We start from the raw sequence: 13,899 nt of genomic DNA, 5'->3' as shown, positions 1-13,899 counted from the left end.
TTATTATCTCCTGTACTACCGTGTTGATAAACATGTACAGGTTGATCCAATCAAAAATATTCACTTTGAGGCCATTAATATTTTCAGTAGTGCAGTGTACAGTAAATACAGTTCACAGTAGTATAGCAGACTCTAGAGTGAGAGTGCCTGATTCAAATCACAACTGTATCATTTACTGTTTATATGACCTCTCTGGACCTCAATTTCCTAATCAATAAAATAATAGCATTAAAACTTCCACCACATAGGTTTGCTGTGAAGATTAAATTGAGTTTATCTCTTAGAAGAATACCTTGGAAAGTAGAAGTGTTCTCTAAATGTTCACTGATATTATTTAAAACTAATTATGTAATAAATTATTCCCTGCTCAGGATGCAGTTTTTGCAATAGCTGCTTCTCAGATGTCAGTCTTAAAATTATCCTTGCAGCGTCACCAACATGGAAATGAAATGATAAGCTGAGCTCACCTGAACATAAACTCCTTAATATATTTATTAAATTAGTACTTTAGAGGCAGATGGATTGTTAGGGGTTAACCAAATTGTATTATTAAAAAAGATAAATAAATTTAAGTGGTTTTGTTTAGTAAATAAACATTTTCAAAGGTTACAGGCACTGAAGTGCTGGTAAACCAACTCTCTGGGGGGAAAAAAATCTCTGATTTTTACTGTTTGCAGATTTCTTTGATATAACTTCTCCCACAAGCTAACTATTCTTTAATACCAACTGACACAATTCTTGTATATTTGACATTTTGGTTTTTATAAGCTGGCATGAGCCAGCCCCAAAGACCATGAGTATAGGTGTATTATCCACCTTCATTCCTGTTCTAACCAGAATCCCTCCAGTGACAGGGGCAGAGTGTTATCTTTGTCTAGTACTTGCTTTTCCATTTATTACCTGTTTTGGTTCTGTGTGACTAGAGCCTTTTAACGGCCCATGTATTCACACAGTCTCCAGTCATTATGTCACAAAGGGTTTGAATGTGCTGTCAAGTGAGCCTCAAGCAGCAGGGTGTAACAGAAAGGTCACCACCCTGCAGTCACTGGGCTGGATTCAGCTTTTAGAAGAGTTATGTTTGATCAGTCAACAGCTTTCTAAAATACTGAATTAATTAGCAGCATCTACAAATTAAGAGATTTCACATAAAAATATAAATTCTCAGTTTGTCTTATGAAGTTTGAAGATCTGACAACATCAAGCCCACATTCCCACCAGGCAGTATCTTCCTGAAGCTAAATGGGCACTGCCCGCTTTAAAGGAAGCATACCACACTCTCTCTAGTTTGCCAATGTGTCCTCCACCCCTGATGCCTCACACCCTAGCCAGTTTTGCTCATTTCTATTACCTACCTTGCCCCTGAAAGATTTTGAGTTGGGAACTATGGCATAATGTGTTTTAAAAAAAAAGAAAAAAAGCTTTGGAGTTAGACAAACCTGGGAAGTAGTCCAGTCTCTGCCACTGACTAATGTGTGAACATAAGCAAGTGATAAAACTCTGCTAAATCTGTTTCATTCTCTGAGAAATGAAAATAGAAATGAAAGTCACCCCCAAGGGTTATAAGGAGGACTAAACATGACAGCATATGACAATGCCTTGCTCCGGCACCATCACAGAATGGGGCTCCATACATGGTGGCCATTATCCCTTTTCCCCTAAGCTGACCTCTTGCATCTCTTCAGATTGTGTTCATAGCACTTTGACCAAACTCTCTTATGCTGTGCTCACTGAATTAGGCTTCTTTATTCCTTTCTCTTTACCATTTCTTTTGTTCCAAGTTGTATTTTCTTTGTACAAGTGCTACTTGTCTCAGAAATGTCAATTACCTCACTGGTCTGCTTTTTGCACTCTGGTCATGCCAGTCATTCTAACTGTGTAGGACACAGGTACATCTGCAATATCTGACCCCTAGTCTCATCTGTCCACACACAGCGAAAGAAATAGGGAGATACCCCAGTGGTTTAGACTGGAAACAACCCCTTATTAACCAATTCCACGACCCCCTCCCTGCTCCACAGAAAACAAAGTACAGGCTTTCAGTTATGAGATGAATAAGGTCTGAGGCGCAATCATATAACATGATGACTGTATTTGATAACACTGTATTGTGTAATTGAAACTTGCTAAGAGAGTAGAACTTCAATGTTCTCACCAAATAATTAATAAGTAAAAGGTAAATATGTGAGGTGATGGATGTATTAATTGAGGGGAATCCTTTCACAGTGTGTACATATATCACATCATCACATTGTACACTTAAAACATCTGACAGTTTTAGTTGTCAGTTATACCTCTATAACGGTGGAAGGGGATGGGGAACAAAGTAACTTCTCCTTCAATGCATGCCCTGCTCTTCAAGTTTGAAGGTTTTCCCCACCCACTATTGTTAGACGGGGTAAAAATTGCTAAAAATCTAACTTACAAACTAGCTGCTGATTCTATTCATGTTTTTAATTTCTACAGAGAAGTATTTTATCACTTTATCACTTTTATTTTGATAACCCACTCCTTCCCAGCACACATAGGCTACCAACCATCTAACTAAATGAAAGTACTTGTACTTTTTGTTAGTAATAATGGTAATAATAACAGATTTATCTCCCGTCTTTACTTACTATCACATAATAAGCCATCAATTTCTGTTGATTCTACTTCCAGAACATACTTTGAGTCTATGTCTCTGTATCTCTGCTATCATCCACCCTAGTTTGAGCCATTCCAATTTCTTGCACAGAAAACTGCAACGGCCTCAGAGCTGCTCTGTCCACATACACCTTGACCCACATGAACCTAGTCTCCATCCAGTTGCTAAAGTGATCTTCTAAGCTATCAAGTCTGATAGCTGAAATGCTTGAAATGCTCCCCTGCTGGAAATGCTTCAAGGATTTCATTGCCCTTAGGAGAAATCTCAAATTCCGTGATATGACACTGTGAGATGAACTGGTTCTACAGCAAGGAATAAGCCAGGCATAGGCCCTGCCTTCAAGGAGTTGAACATCTAGAGACAGTAAAATAGTAAAACATAAGTAGCTCTATAATTATGATTTTGGTAGGTTCTGTGAAGGAATTTTATAAATATTTAAATGAATTTATAGTGTCATTTCTATTTGGAAGGTTGCTATGACAAGACTCTGGTAGGTAAAGGAGAGGATAGTGCAAAGCTTTAATTAATAGCAGTTTCTTACAATAATAAAACAGTGTTTTCTAGGTGTTCTGTGTGCATTCGCTCATTGAATTTGTGTAGGAGTCTTTCGTTTATTCTTTTGCAAATATTTATTGACCACTATGTGACAGGCATGGTATGAGGAAATGATGTTCCAGAAAGGGTTAAGACAGAAAAGAGAGGGGGAGATTAAAGCCATAATAGCATAAGAAAAAAAAACAGTAAAATTACAATTAAAATAATTACTATAAATGAACGGTTCAGGTGGTCTGATGGATATAACAGGGACCAAAATTAGGGGTCACGAAATCTTTAGGCTAAGCCCTAAAAGATGAATAGGACTTAAAGGAGAGATAACAGATAAATTAAGAGTAGATACAGTAATAAAACTATGAGATCTAGTGTGTTAAAATGAATTGCGATTAGGAAACTAGAGTAAAGATAGATTTGGTGAGCAGACTATCTCCATTTTACAGATGAAGAAACTGTGGCTGAGGAAAATTAATAACCTGTCCAGGGTCACTTATCTATAAAGCTACTATTAAAAGATTTGAACCCATGGCTGTCTTCCTCCTAAATCTATTCTCTGGATCACCTCCTTGTGCTCTCTCCACAAGGTAGAAGCATGTATTTTAGTCAAGAATCCTACATTTATTCTATTATACACTTAAAAGAGCATGTCCTTATTATTTTTAATAACTAAATATAGAATTTTAATTATAAAATAGTCTCACACATTAAAAGCTACATAACAATTGAAAAACAATGATCCACATGACGGAGTATGAGGATTTGTTAAATGCATAATTAATTTTATTGATCTAAAAATCCAAATCACTTAATTACTTAAATCTTATAGCTTAGCAGTCTCTATTGACCAAAATAATTGGAAGATTGCTGAATTCCCACTCCCTTTTAAACTCCAGGTAGAAAGTTTTTCATGTCTTTGTTTTGTTTTTCACTGGTCATTTCAATATAGAAAATAATTATTATGACTCTATTTCTATGTCAACCTTAGCATATTTCAATAGAGAGCTAGATGCAAAATAGAGTTAATTGAATGTCTCCTTCCTGGAAGAATGGAGTGTTTCAATGATCTAGGTAGAATAACTGCCAAATCAAGCGGGATTACCACTTTCACTGAACCATCTCATCTCAGGACTGGACAGGATAAGAAAGGGATTTATGTCCAGCCTACTTTTATGTGCTTAAGTTGCCTGTCAACATTGACACCTGGTGGTTATCGGGCACGTAAAGGAAAAGCTCTAGTGATGAGATACTTCTCAGAAAAGTCCATTTACGCTCTTTCTCTTTTTCAAAAAAACCCTGCAGGAGGCTTCCGGGAACATGGCGGAAGAGTAAGACGTGGAGATCACCTTCCTCCCCAGATACACCAGAAATACATCTACACGTGGAACAACTCCTACAGAACACCTACTGAACGCCGGCAGAAGACCTCAGACCTCCCAAAAGGCAAGAAACCCCCCCCCACGTACCTGGGTAGGGCAAAAGAAAAAAAGAAACAACAGAGACAAAGGGATAGGGACGGGACCCGCACCAGTGGGAGGGAGCCGTGAAGGAGGAAAGCTTTCCACACACTAGGAAGCCCCTTCGCGGGCGGAGACTGAGGGTGGCCGAGGGGGAAAGTTTCCGAGCTTCGGAGGAGAGCACAGCAACAGGAGTGCCGAGGGCAAAGCGGGGAGATTCCCGCACAGAGGATCAGGGCCCACCGGCACTCACCAGCCCGAGAGGCTTGTCTGCTCACCGCGGGGGGGGCGGGGCTGGGAGTTGAGGCTCGGGCTCCGGCCTGTAGGGGGTTAGTGCGCCACGGCTAGCCGGGAGGGAGTCTGGGGAAAAGTCTGGACCTGCCAAAGAGGCAAGAGACTTTTTCTTACCTCTTTGTTTCCTGCTGCGCGAGGAGAGGGGATTAAGAGCGCTGCTTAAAGGAGCCCCAGAGACGGGCGCGAGCCGCTGCTAAAAGCGCGGACCACAGAGACGGGCATGAGACGCTAAGGCTGCTGCTGCCGCCGCCAAGAAGCCTGTGTGCGAGCACAGGTCACTATCCACACCCCAGTTCCGGGGAGCCTGTGCAGCCCGCCACTGCCAGGGTCCCGGGATCCAGGGACAACTTCCCCGGGAGAACGCACGGCGCGCCTCAGGCCGGTGCAACGTCACGCAGGCCTCTGCCGCCGCAGGCTCGCCGCGCGCTCCGTGCCCCTCCCTCCCCCACCCCCCACCCCCGGCCTGAGTGAGCCAGAGCCCCCGAATCAGCGGCTCCTTTAACCCCGTCCTGTCTGAACGAAGAACAGACGCCCTCCGGGGACCTACACGCAGACGCGGGGCCGCATCCAAAGCTGAGCCCTTGGGAGCTGTGAGAACAAAGAAGAGAAAGGGAAATCTCTCCCAGCAGCCTCAGGAGCAGCGGATTAAAGCTCCACAATCAACTTGATGTACCCTGCATCTGTGGAATACCTGAATAGACACGAATCATCCCAAATTGAGGAGGTGGACTTTGAGAGGAAGATTTATGATTTTTTCCCCTTTTGCTCTTTTTGTGAGTGTGTATGTGTATGCTTCTGTGTGAGATTTTGTCTATATAGCTTTGCTTCCACCATTTGTCCTAGGGTTCTATCCGTCGGTTTTTTAAATTTTTTTCTCTTAATAATTATTTTTTTATTTCAATAACTTTATTATATTTTATCTTACTTTATTTTATTTTACTTTATCTCCTTTCCTTTTTTCCTTCCTCCCCTCCTTCCTTCCTTCCTTCCTCCCTCCCTCCCTCCCTCCTTCCTTCCTTCCTTCCTTTCTTTCTTTCTTTCTCTCTTTCTACTTCTACTAATTCTTTCTTTCTACTTTTTTTCCCATTTGTTCTGAGACGTGTGGATGAAAGGCTCTTGGTGCTCCAGCCAGGAGTCAGTGCTGTGCCTCTGAGGAGGGAGAGCCAACTTCAGGACACTGGTCCACAAGAGACCTCCCAGCTCCACATAAAAACAAATGGCGAAAATCTCCCAGAGATCTCCATCTCAACGCCAGCACCCAGCTTCACTCAACGACGAGCAGGCTACAGTGTTGGACATCCTAGGCCAAACAACTAGCAAGACAGGAACACAACCCCACCCATTAGCAGACAGGCTGCCTAAAATCATAATAAGTCCACAGACACCCCAAAACACACCACCAGCCATGGACCTGCCCACCAGAAAGACAAGATCCAGCCTCATCCACCAGAACACAGGGACTAGTTCCCTCTACCAGGAAGCCTACACAACCCACTGAACCAACCTTAGCCACTGGGGACAGACACCAAAAACAACGGGAACTACGAAACTGCAGCCTGCAAAAAGGAGACCCCAAACACAGTAGATAAGCAAAATGAGAAGACAGAAAAACACACTGCAGATGAAGGAGCAAGATAAAAACCCACCACACCTAACAAATGAAGAGGAAATAGGCAGTCTACCTGAAAAAGAATTCAGAATAATGATAGTATAGATGATCCAAAATCTTGGAAATAGAATAGAAAAAATGCAAGAAACATTTAACAAGGACTTAGAAGAACTAAAGATGAAACAAGCAACAATGAACAACACAATAAATGAAATTAAAAATACTCTAGAAGGGGTCAATAGCAGAATAACTGAGGCAGAAGAACGGATAAGTGACCTGGAAGATAAAATAGTGGAAATAACTACTGCAGAGCAGAATAAAGAAAAAAGAATGGAAAAACTGAGGACAGTCTCAGAGACCTCTGGGACAACATCAAATGCACCAACATTCGAATTATCGGGGTTCCAGAAGAAGAAGAGAAAAAGAAAGGGACTGAGAAAATATTTGAAGAGATTATAGTTGAAAACTTCCCTAATATGGGAAAGGAAATATTTAATCAATTTCAGGAAGCACAGACAGTCCCATAAAGGAGAAATCCAAGGAGAAACACGCCAAGGCACATATTAATCAAACTGTCAAAAATTAAATACAAAGAAAACATATTAGCAGCAAGGGAAAAACAACAAATAACACACAAGGGAATCCCCATAAGGTTAACAGCTGATCTTTCAGCAGAAACTCTGCAAGCCAGAAGGGAGTGGCAGGACATATTTAAAGTGATGAAGGAGAAAAACCTGCAACCAAGATTACTCTACCCAGCAAGGATTTCACTCAGATTCAACAGAGAAATCAAAGCCTTTGCAGACAAGCAAAAGCTAACAGAATTCAGCACACCTGAAGCAATCTACAGATTCAATGCAATCCCTATCAAACTACCACTGGCATTTTTCACAGAACTAGAACAAAAACTTTCACAATCTGTATGGAAACGCAAAAGACCCTGAATAGCCAAAGCAATCTTGAGAACGAAAAACAGAGCTGGAGGAATCAGGCTCCCTGACTTCAGACTATACTACAAAGCTACAGTAATCAAGACAGTATGGTACTGGCAGAAAACAGAAAGATAGATCAATGGAACAGGGTAGAAAGCCCAGAGAGAAATCCACGCACATATGGTCACCTTATCTTTGATAAAGGAGGTAGGAATGTACAGTGGAGAAAGGACAGCCTCTTCAATAAGTGGTGCTGGGAAAACTGGACAGGTACGTGTAAAAGTATGAGATTAGATCATTCCCTAGCACCATACACAAAAATAAGCTCAAAATGGATTAAAGACCTAAATGTAAGGCCAGAAACTATCAAACTCTTAGAGGAAAACATAGGCAGAACAGTCTATGACATAAATCACAGCAAGATCCTTTTTGATCCACCTCCTAAAGAAATGGAAATAAAAACAAAAATAAACAAATGGGACTTAATGAAACTTCAGAGCTTTTGCACAGCAAAGGAAACCATAAAGAAGACGAAAAGACAACCCTCAGAATGGGAGAAAATATTTGCAAATGAAGCAACTGACAAAGGATTAATCTCCAAAATATATAAGCAGCTCATGCAGCTCAGTAACAAAAAACCAAACAACCCAATCCAAAAATGGGCAGAAGACCTAAATAGACATTTCTCCAAAGAAGATATACAGACTGCCAACAAACACATGAAAGAATGCTCAACATCATTAATCATTAGAGAAATGCAAATCAAAACTACAATGAGATATCATCTCACACCAGTCAGAATGGCCATCATCATAAAATCTAGAAACAATAAATGCTGAAGAGGGTGTGGAGGAAAGGGAACCCTCTTGCACTTTTGGTGGGAATGTAAATTGATACAGCCACTGTGGAGAACAGTATGGAGGTTCCTTAAAAAACTACAAATAGAACCACCACATGACCCAGCAATCCCACTACTGGGCATATACCCTGAGCAAACCATAATTCAAAAAGAGTCATGTACCAAAATGTTCATCTCAGCTCTATTTACAATAGCCAGGAGATGGAAACAACCTAAGTGTCCATCATCGGATGAATGGATAAAGAAGATGTGGCACATATATACAATGGAATATTACTCAGCCATAAAAAGAAACGAAATTGAGCTATTTGTAATGAGGTGGATAGAGCTAGAGTCTGTCATACAGAGTGAAGTAAGTCAGAAAGAGAAAGACAAATACCGTATGCTAACACATATATATGGAATGTAAGAAAAAAAAATGTCATGAAGAACCTAGGTGAAAGACAGGAATAAAGACACAGACGTACTAGAGAATGGACTTGAGGATATGGGAAGGGGGAAGGGTGAGCTGTGACAAAGCGAGAGAGAGGCATGGACATATATACACTACCAAACGTAAGGTAGATAGCTAGTGGGAAGCAGCTGCATAGCACAGGGAGATCAGCTAGGTGCTTTGTGACCGCCTGGAGGGGTGGGATAGGGAGGGTGGGAGAGAGGGAGACGCAAGAGGGAAGAGATATAGGAACATATGTGTATGTATAACTGATTCACTTTGTTATAAAGCAGAAACTAACACACCATTGTAAAGCAATTATACTCCAATAAAGATTTAAAAAAAAAAAAAGTCCATTTACTCTTCAGAAAACTTGTTCAGAAAATTTTTCCTCATCTGGAACTGCAGTCACTTTCTTGGGGTTCACATTGTTCTATTTGAGGCATATAGAGCAAGTCTGTTTTCTCTTCAGTATAACTAGCCCATTGAACAGTATTTTGCATTTTTTAAAATATCTCTTTATTAACTATTAAAAGCAGAATAACTGTTATGTTACAATTGAGTTTTGCTTCCCAACGGTCAGTGTAACTAAGGCTGTCTTTCTAATTCTGCGTCTCTGCAGGAATGAGTAACTGTTATTACAATGTTCTCCAGGCCATGCATGGATGTTTACTCCAATTGTCTTGTCAGCTCTCTCTCCATCTTCCTTCCTAGGCTGACCCATTTGGGTCCTACAAGCAACCGTCGTAGGAAATAGTTGTAACTTCTCTGAGCATGTTCCCAGTTCATTGTGTTCTAGAGTTAATGGCACGATACAAACTCAGCAGTTAGTATGTATATTTTTCTAAGCTATTTTGATTACAACATTTAAAAAGAAAATTCACTTAAAAAGAGAATCTATTGGCTCAAATAAGTGAAAAGTTGAAGGAAAAATCTTTCTTCAGGCCTGATTGGATTCAAGGCTGCTAGGAACAAAGTCTGGGATGTGTAATTTGCACTTGACTCTGTATTGGCTTAATTCTCTGGCAGCAGCTCTCTCTCACATTCCTCCAGCATAACAAAACTGTCGAAAGAGAGCACTCATTTTCCAGTTCTTCTGGCAAAATTCTCGGATTGATGTTGACTTCCTGGCTTGCTCACATGTCTACTTTTAGTCAAAAGGCTGGGTCTTTGGGTTATTCTATTCCCTTTGGCCAGGTCCAACTCATGTGGCCATTCCAGGAGGCAGCATCAGTCCCACTCAAATCACATGGACTAAAAAAGAAAAATAATGGGTTCTCTAATACCAGAAAAAGGAAGGGCTGGGCAGGTGAAAGTACCGATATTCATTACCCTGTGAAAAAAGCCGTAGTGACAGCTCTTGTATGCCCTGTGGTCAGAAACATAAAGTAAATTACCCTTTGTAGCACCTGAAAGATTCTATATAAGTTACACATGGCCTATAAGTGGTGATTAGTGACTTTAAGTTAGAAGAAGGCCAGTTTGAATCTGTCTAAAATTTGAATCTTTTAAATTCACCAGCATATATGCTGTACCTAGCACAGTGCTTTGGCTATAATAGATGCTCAGAAAATATTTGTAAAATTGTTGTTGAAATTTTAAGCAAATATAACTATATGACACCACAAAATGGTGAATTTATTCTCAAATATAAATATTATAATCAGGACCCAAATACAAATTATGAATTAGTCCAGATATCCATCAACAAAGTATAAGACCTTCGTTGCATTCAATGTGCAAAGAAATTTACATAGATTTGTTTATTTAAAGTAGGTGAGAGAGATATAAGGAGGTTTGGGAAAAATAAAAGGAAAACTATATGTGGCATCATGGAAAAACAGGGAAGGTAGGTGTGTGTCAGTAAAACTCCTTAATTGTGAATAATACACTTAATTATTAAAACTGAAAGCAGAGTAAACATTCTGTTTACTTTGATTTGACACTCTTCCCCCTTTTATCTCCAACCAGAAGATGAAAATAGACAGGTTCATTGTAATTTTCTAAGCAGTCAGTTTCGCTTCTTGATCGCAGCATAGATTTTTCATGGGTTCACAACAAGGCAGAGAATTTGTTGATTCAATGAAAACAATTTCCATGGGTTTTAAAATTAATTTAATGATAGCTTTCCCACCAACATTAAAGTGTATGAAATTCACTTGCAAAACTAAACTAAAAGTTATACTTTTCACTATAACTTTTGAAAAAATGGTAAAATGAGAAAATTTATCAATAATAATTTACAAATGTATAATTTAAACTATGTAAGTTGCATTCTAGTGACATATACAAAGAACAAACAAGCAAACCAATAAAGTAATTTAAACCTATAAGTGTCTTTCAGGATACAAAAAAAAAAAAAGACTGATACAGAGAATGACAGATGTGGTTAGGGTCAGTCTCTCTGAGAAGGTAATATTTTAACTAAGACAAAAATACTGAAAAGGAGTTTTCCATACAAAGAACGGAAAGAGTTGCATCCCTGGCAGTGAGAACAACACATGCAAAGGCTCCAAGACCAAATGACATTTGCAAATTTAATGAATTGTAAAAAGCCCTCATGTGACAGATGTTTAAAGGGTTTAATGTGCAGGATTTTAGAGGGTATGGTAAAAAGTTTAAGTTTAATCTTTAGGAAGAAGAATAAACTACATCACAGGTTTTTAAATAGGGGAATGTTATGATTTAATTTGTGAACATATATTTATATAAATAATAAATTGAAATCATCAATTATATGTGTTATGGGAACTCAATATCCCCATCATTAAATAGAAACCCTATTCTCCCACATCCTTTGCTCAGGATAATGAAACAGTTTAAATACTGTAAAAACTCTCTAGATACCTGCAAACAGAAAATAAGTAAGATCTACTTCTAAAAATGATAGAGTAATCTCAGACTTGTTAAAGAGAGTTTAGAGAAAGTTCTTTTTTAAATGATGAACAAAGGATAATTTTCTTTATAAATGCCATTCAAATCAATAGTAAAAAGTTAAGCAACATATTAAAAATGAACAAGTGACATGAGGAGTTAATAAAAAGAAAAATATGAATGTTGAAGAGAATTTTGAAACAGTGCTTAAGCTTATTAATGAACCAAACACAAGACTATGATGGGCTTTTGCCCCTGTTAGATTGGTGATTTTTTTTAATGCTAAAATCTAGTAGTGACAATGATGTGGAAAAAACCAAGAATTAGAGAAAGTTCTAGTGAAGGGTTTGGAGAAGGCAAAATAGATCCTAAGGAAAACTCACTAGGAATAAAATTAGTATTACAAACTCAAGAGGAAACACTTATTATAAGCAAGATAATATTAATACCACTTATTTGTATAAATAAATCTAATTCTTGTGATGATTTATTATGGCCATAGGGTCTTTACACAGTTAAACTCATTTAATACTCACAATAATGAGACAGTTACCATTATCATTCCTATTTACCAACAAAATAACAGAGCCCTAGAGGTACCTTGCCCAAGGTCATAGAGCTATCAAGGGGTTAAAGCTGAGATCCTTGTGAGTCCAGGCAGCCTGATTGCAGTCAGCACTCTGAAATATGCTCTGTTGCACACAGAAAAGTTTGGCCTTGCTTGAGCTGTTGAATGAATCAATTTTCTGCACTTTTCTCATGGGCCAAGCAAGCTCACATGTCACTTTCCTCCTGTAAGCAGGTGCAGTGATGTAGAAATGCACTAAATTGTGCAGGAAACTCTAGCAGTCTTGGTTAGTAAACACTGGATCCCCTAAACCTACCATGGTGCTCCTCAAATACCAGTTATAAGACCAGACAAAGACTCCCTCCTTGACCAATCTTTAATCAGGTTCCTCTGTGCCCTCTTCTCAACCTGCCATCAACTCCCAGTTGTTTCAGCAAAGAATCCTGCTAAATCAGTTCATCAAGAATCCTCCCACCCTGTATATCTGATTATTTTGACCTGCCTTTAGCAAGAATCCTGTGAATCCAGTTTAGCAAAATCCCCCTACACTTGATATCTAATCAAGTTCCTCTTTGTAATTTTCCATCCATGGATCCCCTTACTTTGCTTATTGGCTACAAGTCCCCACAGCTATCTTTGCTGTGTTTGGAATTAAACTCTGTTATATACTGAAGAATCTCTCCCCTACTGCAGTAGCTTAAATAAAATCTGTCTTGCCATTTTAACAAGTACAAACATTTCTTTTATAGACTCCAACTTGCAGAAAGGTTCTGCTTACACCTATCCATAAAAAAAGATAAAGTGATTGTATCTAAAATATTTACTTTGAGCAGAACACAATGCAACAATACTACACTGTGGAACTACATAAATATCACAAACCATTCAAAGAAGAAGAGAAGTCTATCGTACATAAATTTATATGCTGTGTATTTAGCTATAACATATATTTAACAACTATTTCCCCCCACATAAGTAGATAAATCACTTAATGTTGGAGAAGACTAAAAAAAAATCACATTTTAACACACACAACTAAATTGTAAATTTTGTTTGTTTTTATGTTTACAATTTATTTTGTGAAGATTGATTTTGCATTTAGATCAAAGTGCTTGCTTTCAATTCCAAGTTTTCTTGTGCACATATGGAAAGTGAAGCAATAGCTGTTATGCTAGTTCCAGTAACAGAAGAATTTCATAAACTCAAAATGTAAATTTTATGTCATAAGATACTTCAAATAGAATGTCAAAAATTAATTTTGATAAATGTGATATTGTTTCATCCAATTCATGTAATCTAAGAAAAATGTTAGGGTATTCATTAGTTCAAAGGTGATACATGACATTATTTTTAATGCTAATATAAACTCAATTAATGCTCGAAATAGAAAACGATTTTTTTTTTTGAGGTGACAGTGTGGGTACAATTTTGGGTGGAGCACATTGTGAACCAAAACCAGGTCCTTATTAATTAAGAAAAATCTAAAACATAGAAATGTACTTAAAATTGATGGTGATGAACACCTAATTTGTAATTGTGTAGAAATGAGCTGTAATATACCAATCCAAAAAGAAGTTGGAGTGTCAAAATATACAACTATTTTTATATATACATAGTGAAAGTAACTGCTGAAGTAAAGCTGAACACAAAAGAATACTTCAGCTTTACCGTGTATGCTTT

Source organism: Stenella coeruleoalba (genome assembly GCF_951394435.1).
Source record: "Stenella coeruleoalba genome assembly, chromosome: 11".
NCBI lineage: Eukaryota > Metazoa > Chordata > Mammalia > Artiodactyla > Delphinidae > Stenella > Stenella coeruleoalba.
Note: the sequence above shows the minus strand (reverse complement) of the source record.